Here is a 9,121-nt window from a genome sequence, read left to right as displayed (position 1 = left end):
AAATTTTTCCGCACATATTAAAGTAGTAGTATTTTAAGACACGATTCATTACAAGTCAACTCCCAAGTATTATGCATGATGAAATATATTTCTTTTTTATTGCTTCTTTCCAAAAAAGGGCTTCTAGATTGGATAGAGTTTCTTGAATAATTCTTGCTTCATTATCTAACATATACGTTAGAAAATCAAGACCAAATGACTTATCAATTCTTGCGCTTTTACTACACCTTATTTCCTCTTTACTTTGAGTGAAATCAATTGTAGTCTCATGAGGTCTTTTGTTTAAATTTGTTTCCTTCCTTTCTTTACAAGGAAAATTATTTTCAAAGATTAAATCATTTATCGATTCAATGATATATTGTGCCTTCATTTATATCAAGAATTGTTGACTTGTGCACCAAATACCGATATGCACTACTATTAGATGCATATCTAATAAAAATGTAGTAAAATGTTTAAGGTCCAATTTTAAATTGTTTTGGCTTAGGTACTTCTACTTTAGCCAAACACCCGCACACTTTGAGATATTTATAAGATGGTTTACAACATTTCCATAGTTCATATGGAGTTTCATCTTTCCCTTTGTCTGGTATTTTATTAAGAATGTGATTTGTAGATAAAATAGCTCCCCCCCCTCAAGTTTTGAGGTAAACAAGAATTTATTAACAACAAGTTCATCATTTCCTTAAGAGTATGATTTTTGCTTTCTGCAACTCAATTGGATTGAGGTGAGTATGTGGTTATAGTTTGATGAATTATGCAAGAATTTGAGCAGAATTCTTCAAATGGAACGACATATTCTCCACCTCGATCACTTTGAACCATTTTGACCTTTGAACTGAGCTGATTCTTGACCTCATTCTTACACTTTTTGAGAGCTTCTAAGGCTTCGTCTTTGCTTTTCAATAAATAAACACAACAGAACCAAGTGCAGTCTTCAATAAATGTTATGAAATATTTTTTCCCACCTCGAGTTTGCGCAAGTTTAAAGTCACATACATAAGTTTGGATTAATTCAAGTGGCGCAATACTTCTTGTTACAGAATGGAATGGAGATTTTGTCATTTTTGCTTAAACACAAATCTCACACTTATCTTGTGGATTTATTTTAAATGTAGGTATTATATTGCAAGTCTTTGCAAGGTATTGAAGTTAACATGTCATAATATTTCATGTTATAAATTATAAATTTCAATCAAGTAAACATAATTAATCATTTTATTCTTTGCCTCTTGACGGATAAGATTAATTACATTCATTTTAAAGATATCATTGTCTTGGTACCCTTAACCTATAAATACGCCATTTTTGGTTAAGACAAACTTGTCTGATTCAAACACAAGCCTAAAACTGGCCTTACTCAATAGGGATCTAGAAACTAAATTCTTACGAATGTCTGGCACGTGCAATATATTCTTGAGCGTTACTTTTTTGCCATAATTCATCTTTAGTACCACTTTTCCGAGTCATACGACTTAAGAAGTAGTGGAGTTTCCCATAAAGAGTTTCCTTTCACTGAGGAGTACAGGATGAAAACATTTCCTTCTCAGCACAAATGTGGCTAGTCGAGCCTGTATCTATTGACCATTCTCTTTGATTATCTACCAAGTTGGTTTCAGACACAACAACGGATAGATCAAGTTCCAAAATTTCTATTGGTACAAATTTTTGTTCGACAACGTTGGCTTGCTTTTGATTATGTTTTTATTGGCTCTCTTTGGAAGATGACAGTCCTTGGCCATGTGGTTTGGTTTGCCACAATTGTAGCAATTTCTTCTGTATTTCTTGGCTTTTCCTTGTTTCTTATCATTGTAGGGGCGCTTTCTCTATTGACTAGTACTTGATTCTACTAGATTGGCTTTGGATTCGGCCTCCGTTTTCCTTTTGTATGTCTTGGCTTCAGTGTTTCGGTTGTCTTCCTCGATTTGAAGTCTCACGATCAGATCCTCGAGTTTTAATTCCTTACGTTTGTGTTACAGATATTTCTTGAAATCTTTCCACAGAGGTGAAAATTTTCAATGATTGCTGTTGCTTGGAAAGATTCATTCACTTCCATTCCTTCAGCCAGTAAGTCACGAAGAATGTTTGAATTTCTTGCACTTGGCTTATTATTATTATTGTGTCCACCATCTTGAATTTCATAAACTTTCCAAAAACGAACTTCTTGATGCGTGCATCCTCAATCTTGTATTTCTTTTCCAAGGAGTCCACAGTTCCTTTGCAGTCTTCACAGAACAGTAGACACTATATAATATGTCATCGAGTGCATTCAATATGTAGTTTCTACAGAGTAAATCACTGTGGTTCCAAGCATCAACAACAATTCTTTTTTGGGTACTAGTATTGCCTTTTGAGACAACAGGGGGATCCTTCTTCAGAAATCGAAACATGCTAAGTGTGGTGAGATAGAAAAGCATTTTCTACTGCCAACGTTTGAAGTCAGCACCAAAGAATTTGGACTACTTTTCGTCGTGAGCAGGAGCAGTAACCAAATATGTAAATGACAAAGTCGACATATCCAGAAAGAAATAAAAAAAATTTCGTCTTTCGGTTGTTATTAAGCTGGATCTCTTTCACCGAGAAAATATGCAGCAACACAAAATATAAAATCAACACAAGGATGAATCTTTTATCCGCAAGAAGAAATTGCCTGTATAACAATGCTTTACGTTGATGACAATCGACTCTAAGATACAAAGACTTCGAATCGAGAGAATGCATCACTACAAACTCTTTATAACAGCAAACGAAAATATGCAAAAACTTTCAAGCAAGAAATGAATGAAAAGGAAATGCAAAAAAGATGTCAAAGTTATTATCAATGCTGATGGAGAGATTATTTGTAGCCTATTCACCAGTTGCGAAGAAGGAACACAACCTTCTGTGATAAGCCAAGGGAAACAATGTTTGGTTCAAAAGCAGCCAACCTTCTGTGATAATTCAAAGGACGCAGTGTTTGGTCCGAAAACAACCAACCTTCTGTGATAGGTCAATAGGCACAAAGTGTCCTGAATGTGTGCAATATTTTATATAATATTTCCAAAATAAAAAATTATTTTCCAAATAAATTTTGTCGAAAAAGATTAATTGTGTCAAGAGGCTTCACTTCATCTCACCACACCACATCGAGCCGAGCCGACCAGACTAGCCATGCGCGCACGTGTGTTTCACCGAGATCCAGCCTATTAGAGTCTCCTCCTTTCAAAAACTTCCAGCCGGCAATGTCTTGTTTCATTCAATATTCGGACATCAATAAAAATACTTGTTTGGAAAAGACTTACTCCATAAGGTTGAAGCTTTACTGAAATTAAGATTTTTTTTTTATAGAGAGGGTAAGGGATTCGAGCTGCTCCTATTTCCGGAGCCAAGGAAGCTCTTTCAAGTGGCTAACAATATTTGAATCAAATGTCAGATAAACTAATGTATCATGATTAATACCAAACGGTACCTGAAGTATAAGTATAAAGATAATGATAAAGCAAGTTATCCTCCTTATCCACATGAAGGGATTTTCACAAATTGCACACAAATGGGTAAGGGATTTGACCTTATTTTTTTTTTTTTAAAAAAAAATCATATATAAAGCATAATCCAGTATCAAGCACAGAAATGTTGTTAATTGAAAGATTGGGCCTCATAATTTAAAGTTTATGATTTCATATACTAATTGTATTATTTCAGTGGGTTCAATTAACGTATGCATCTCAACAACAATTTGAATAAATGCTACAAGAACATAGGACTATCTGATATGGACTTGAGGGATATGGGGATTTCTTACTCAAATAAATAAATTTAAATATACAGAATCATAAAATTCCAAGATAAAATACATTAATTTTCGTATTTCTGAATCGATAAAAAATTTTGATCATTAAAAAGTGAGCTCATTAAGGTGAAAATATCGAAGCACACAAGTTCTAACTGGCTCACGTGCTCAGATTGAGTTGACAATCCACCCATTAGTGGTATAGTGACATCTGGATCATAACCTACTAACTTTTAAGTCCAAAGTATGTTTTTAAAAAGATTTTCTTAAATCATAATTTGAATTCATATTTTTTTTAGACTCATAACAATATTATTGAATTAAATCATTATTATAGAGATAATATACAGACTAAACAATGCATAATAATAGTCAATATATATTATAATAGAATAATAAGATCAACCATATATAAAGCAGTTATTAAAAACACTATGTCCTAGAGTTTTAAAACTAAAAATAATAATCAAATTATTCAGTAATTTCTTTTTCAATTGACAGCATAATCAATTCATTCAATATTTTCTTGTAACATGATTGAATGGGAAGAAAAATTTTGAACTTTAGCTTTGAGAAATTTTCTTTTGCACTTACCACTGTAACAAAAAGTAGGTCTGGAATCGGGTAGGGACCCGTCCCGTAACCTCCTAACCCGATTCTCGTCCCGATAAGAATTTGGGATCCCGAACATCGGGAAGGGAGACAAAATCCCGATAAATATTAATTAAAAAATTCATTGAACATTATGACAATTTCAGAAGCTTACACAGAAACAACGTTGCAGTAAAATACAACACAGCGTTCTCGAAAAATAAAATCTAAGCTAGAAGAAACATAAATCTGAATCGAGGAACTAATTAAAACTTTCTCCAATTATGACAACGAGGTGTTAGTGGCCCTGGTGTACATCTGTTGGCGAGAATGAGCTCACAACATACATTTCGATCACACCACTAGATATAGTTCCCTAATTGCCTTCCTCGCTGGCATCTGCAAGCAAATACAACATCAAAGTAATTATCACTATGTCTACAAGATCATTTAACAAAAACACATCCATGAATATACACATCCAGTAAGTTTGCTTTGAGAAAGGGGAAATCACAATGAAACGTCTCATATGATTAACTTAGGATATAAACTAATGAAATCACATGCACCTAAAAGTTGATGAAAGAAAATGACAAAATCATAATTCAATTAAATAACATATGAGCAAACAACATACACACTTTGAGTCTTTAGCATAAGGTTTTTAAAGTCAAGATGACTTCATAACATATCATGCCAATCTAAATATAAAAATATATCCAAGCAAAAAAAAATTAGATTCTTACCATTTATCCATTATTCTTCCACCACGAGACTTTTGGAGCTTACACTTGAGGGATGCATTACTTTGTTGTGTGCATGAGAGTATCTACAAACAACATATATTATATAAACATAATCTAAAAATATAAAATATAAATATATATCAAGCACCAACCTTTTTTTAAAAAAGAAATATACCAAGCACCTACTTACCATTACACAAAACTATAAATATATACCAAGCATGAACTTACTTCGCTCCAACTTACTGAGTCACATTCTTATCCATGAACGTCAATGACTAAATAAAATAGATAATAAAATCATGTGAGCATTTTCACAATTACAAATAGGTGATCGATAATTGAACATAAACATTCATCCAATAGTTGTCACTTCAATGACAAAGACTTTAAAACCAATGACGTGCTGTTTATTACGAGTTATTATAAATAAATTTAAGTAGATAAAAATCTATCATTTTATTTGATCTTAGGTTATGAAGAAATAATAATAATAATAATAATAATAAAAGAATGATAGGAAATGAGTTTAAGTATTCATAAAAAGTACTAAAAAATTAAATATTTACTTACTTGTGACCACTTATTCACAATCTTTATAAAAATTTAATTCTTCTTCTGTCGGTTCTTTGTATAAGTTAATTTCTTCACCTCTAAGCCAATCACTAGTGCACACAAGTGCTTCCACCATTTTGGGATGCAATGATGCCCTAAATGGATTCACGACCCTCCTCCCAAGGCTAAAAGCGTTCTCACTAGCAACAGTAGATGAAGGGATTGCAAAAATATCCTTGGCAATTTTTGAAAATACTGGAAATCTTGTTGTATTCTCTTTCCACCACTCCAAAACATCAAAACTTGAGCTCCATTTCACAAAAGGGTGCGACAAGTACTTGTCCACTTCATTAGTTATCTCTTCTTGATTTTGAGATTTTCTTACTTGTGACATTTTCAGATGATAGTTCAATTTAACGGGATCATTCTCATAAATTTCCATCAACTCTTTGTCGACGTCACCATCATCAATCTCTTAAAAGTATCAAAAGGTGAAATGCCTTTATATGCATGATACAAATCCATTAGACAATTCTTTAAACCATCAACAAATGATTGTATTTTAGTAGCATCCAATTTCATATCCCCCAAATGTATTGCAATCATTTGAAGTTTATAACGAGGATCTAGAATATGACCTAGGAAAATAAGCTTGTTCACCTTCTCAAGATCATCCCAGTACTTCTTGAACTTACTTTCCATTCTCATAGCTATTTCTTGCAATGAAGGATCTATGATGTCAAGCATTGTCTCGTTAATGACGGTCCCCATTAAAACTATTTCCTCCCAAATAAAAGTTGATGTAGTTGTCTTGCTAGCACTAAGTTGCAACGTAGTATCATAAAACCTCTTGAGAAAATTGACACAGACTTGTGATTTTTCCCAATCCTTTTCGTTGGGAGGCCCCACTCTCTTTTTATTCTCCGAGCCATCAATCTACTCAAAATATTCAACAAATTGTGCATTCTCTGTCATCCTTCCAAACACTTTCTTAAACTTGTATGCAACAAAAAGCATTTTATAGGTGGAATTCCACCTTGTAGGCACATCCATTGGAACGGTTGCCATTTTATCCATCTTCAATAGGATAGCACACTCACTAAATTAGTCCAACCTGGCCCCAGAAGAGCGAATATATTTCACACAGTTTCTAATAGACTCAACTGACTCATTAAGAAACTTCAACCCACTCTTGACAATTAAATTTATAATATGACAACAACATCTCAAATGCAAGTACTTACCATCAAATAACAGAGTGCTCATTTCCTTTAGTCTTTTTCCCATGTACTCCACTGCTTTATCATTCGTGCTAGCATTATCAACCGTTATAGTAAAAACTTTGTCTATCCCCAATCACTCAAACATGTCTCTAAAACTTTGCCGATGTCATATCCTCTGTGAGAGGTGATCTTGGTGAAATTTATTATTCTCTTATGCAATTTCCGATCATCATCCAAGAAATGAGCAGTGATTACCATATAGTTGATATTTTGAATCAAGGTCCAAGTATCAATCGTGATACTTACCCTTTGATCACGGATGACACTCTTTATCTTAGCCACTTCCATAGCATATAAATCCCACACAAGAGATGCAATTTTCTTTCGGTTAGGTATCTTGAATCGGGGTTGAGCCTCCTTCATCATCTCTATAAACCCTGCCCCTTCCACTACCCTAAACGACATCTCATCTTTAACAACAAATGCAACAACCTTATCATCAAGCTTTTTTTGGCTAAAGATGTGGGGTGGTCAAAGCATTATTCATGGACGATTGTGTTAAGATAGGTTGAGAAGAAGTCGAATTCACTACATTATGAGGATTTTTTTTGCATTTCTTCACATGCCCATCAATGCCATTATTCCCATGTGTTTTGCTATGGGCAGGAACTTCAGTTTTGCAATAATTGCAGACAACAACAATAGCAATGACCTCATTTTTGTCATTTTTTCTCACAATTTTCTTGGCATGTGACCACACATTTGCTACTTTTTTCTTTTAGCACCAACATCCACTACCTCTTCTTAGATGACAGGTGTTTTGGATGGAGATAATGTTTCAGGTTTATTGGTAGAAGGAAGGCTACTACTTCCACTAGATGCATCCATGTTCACCTAATCAATAATAGAAGAAAAAGATGAGTTGTCTATAAATGTATTCAGAAGTTCTAGTGTATTAAAAAACAAATATTTGAACAAAGTAAACCAAACAAACAATTCAAATAATTCTAATGCAAAATTAGAAATAAATCATTCACAAGCTTCCCCGATTTCTACTAATCTCTAACTTAACAAAATTTCAATTAATATCATAATTCTAAATACACATCTATATAAAACACAAAATAGGCTCTGAAACCAACTCACCCTGAATGTTAAAAGAGGAGAAAACCAAATCAGAAGCCTTATAATTTCCCAAGCTCTTAAGAATTAATCTTCACCTGAGAGAAAATCCATCACAACCAAAAGACATCCTATCAAAGACTATTCAAGTAGAGTAAAAAAATACAGTCAAAAGGTGCTTAGGAATTTACGTAATTAGGGGAGTGACAATAATAATTTAAAGCAGCATGCAAAAAGAAATTGGTGCCCACACGAGTCAAAAACAATATCACAACAGAGAGGCAAGTCAATAACTTAAGGCAAGTCTTTCTGCTATAATGTTTACCTTTTGTTATAATAAAATGTATCGAAATAAGCGTACTATACTTTTTAAACAACTATGATTGAGTTCCAAATAAATTCATTATCATTATTTTGGATAATGGGATATCATTTTGTGTGTGTTTTGTGGTTTTGAGTGTGTGTTTCTTCTTAGTGTGTTTTCGTGTGCTTCTTATATTTGTAAAAATAGTTCTCTCATTTACACAGTTCCAATAAACATACTCACATACACACTATCAAGGTTTAAATTTCCTGCTCACATCTGTAAAACATAATCAAACATATTTCAGAAGCCACTTTCAAATCTTTCAAGTTGTAAATAGTAGCAAACACCACCTTCATTTTAGATTTGGACGTATTTTATTCCCAGGCTTCTTCAAAATGCAATCAATACACAAAAGGGAGAGCACAAATGCACAATCAATACATAATATACATTCACCAGTAGAATGACAAATTCAACTTGAATTTGAGCAGCTTTAGGAACCCATGAAGTTCTTAAACAATACGTGAAAAAAGAAGAAGCTTGTACAGAAAGTGGGGATTTCCTATTATTAACATTACCTCTTACTTCGTCAACGGCACCGCAACCTGAAAATAAACAACCACACTCAACAATTGAATCCGTTCTCTTCAGTGGCAGAGTAAAAAAGCCGCAAGACCTAAGCTCTTCAAAAAATTTTAAGCCCATTTTCTTAATTAGGGTGAGAATATGTTTATTATTTTTGTTAATTGGGCTACTGGGCTAAATTGCATTTGGACCAAATTTCATATATTAAAATAATTTGATTTTT

At 33.3% G+C, this 9,121-nt stretch overlaps 1 long non-coding RNA gene across 2 annotated transcripts; it reads right to left on the bottom strand.

Moving 5' to 3' along the window:
- Nucleotides 1-4,530: 4,530 nt before the first annotated feature.
- Nucleotides 4,531-8,303, bottom strand: LOC140959199 (uncharacterized). 2 transcript variants are annotated; one of them, XR_012171946.1, is made up of 4 exons: nt 8,031-8,303; nt 6,906-7,778; nt 5,107-5,189; nt 4,531-4,759 (listed from the first exon to the last, which is right to left on the bottom strand). It is a non-coding gene; the product is annotated as an uncharacterized lncRNA (long non-coding RNA). The 2 variants fall into 2 exon arrangements; XR_012171947.1 differs by having other exon boundaries at nt 7,621-7,778.
- Between the last annotated feature and the right edge of the window lie 818 nt (nt 8,304-9,121).

The sequence above is a fragment of the Primulina huaijiensis genome, chromosome 2, assembly GCF_012295235.1.
Source record: "Primulina huaijiensis isolate GDHJ02 chromosome 2, ASM1229523v2, whole genome shotgun sequence".
NCBI classification, from domain to species: Eukaryota; Viridiplantae; Streptophyta; class Magnoliopsida; order Lamiales; family Gesneriaceae; genus Primulina; species Primulina huaijiensis.
The sequence above is the reverse complement of the archived record's forward strand: the minus strand, read 5'-3'. Positions and strand labels throughout refer to the sequence as shown.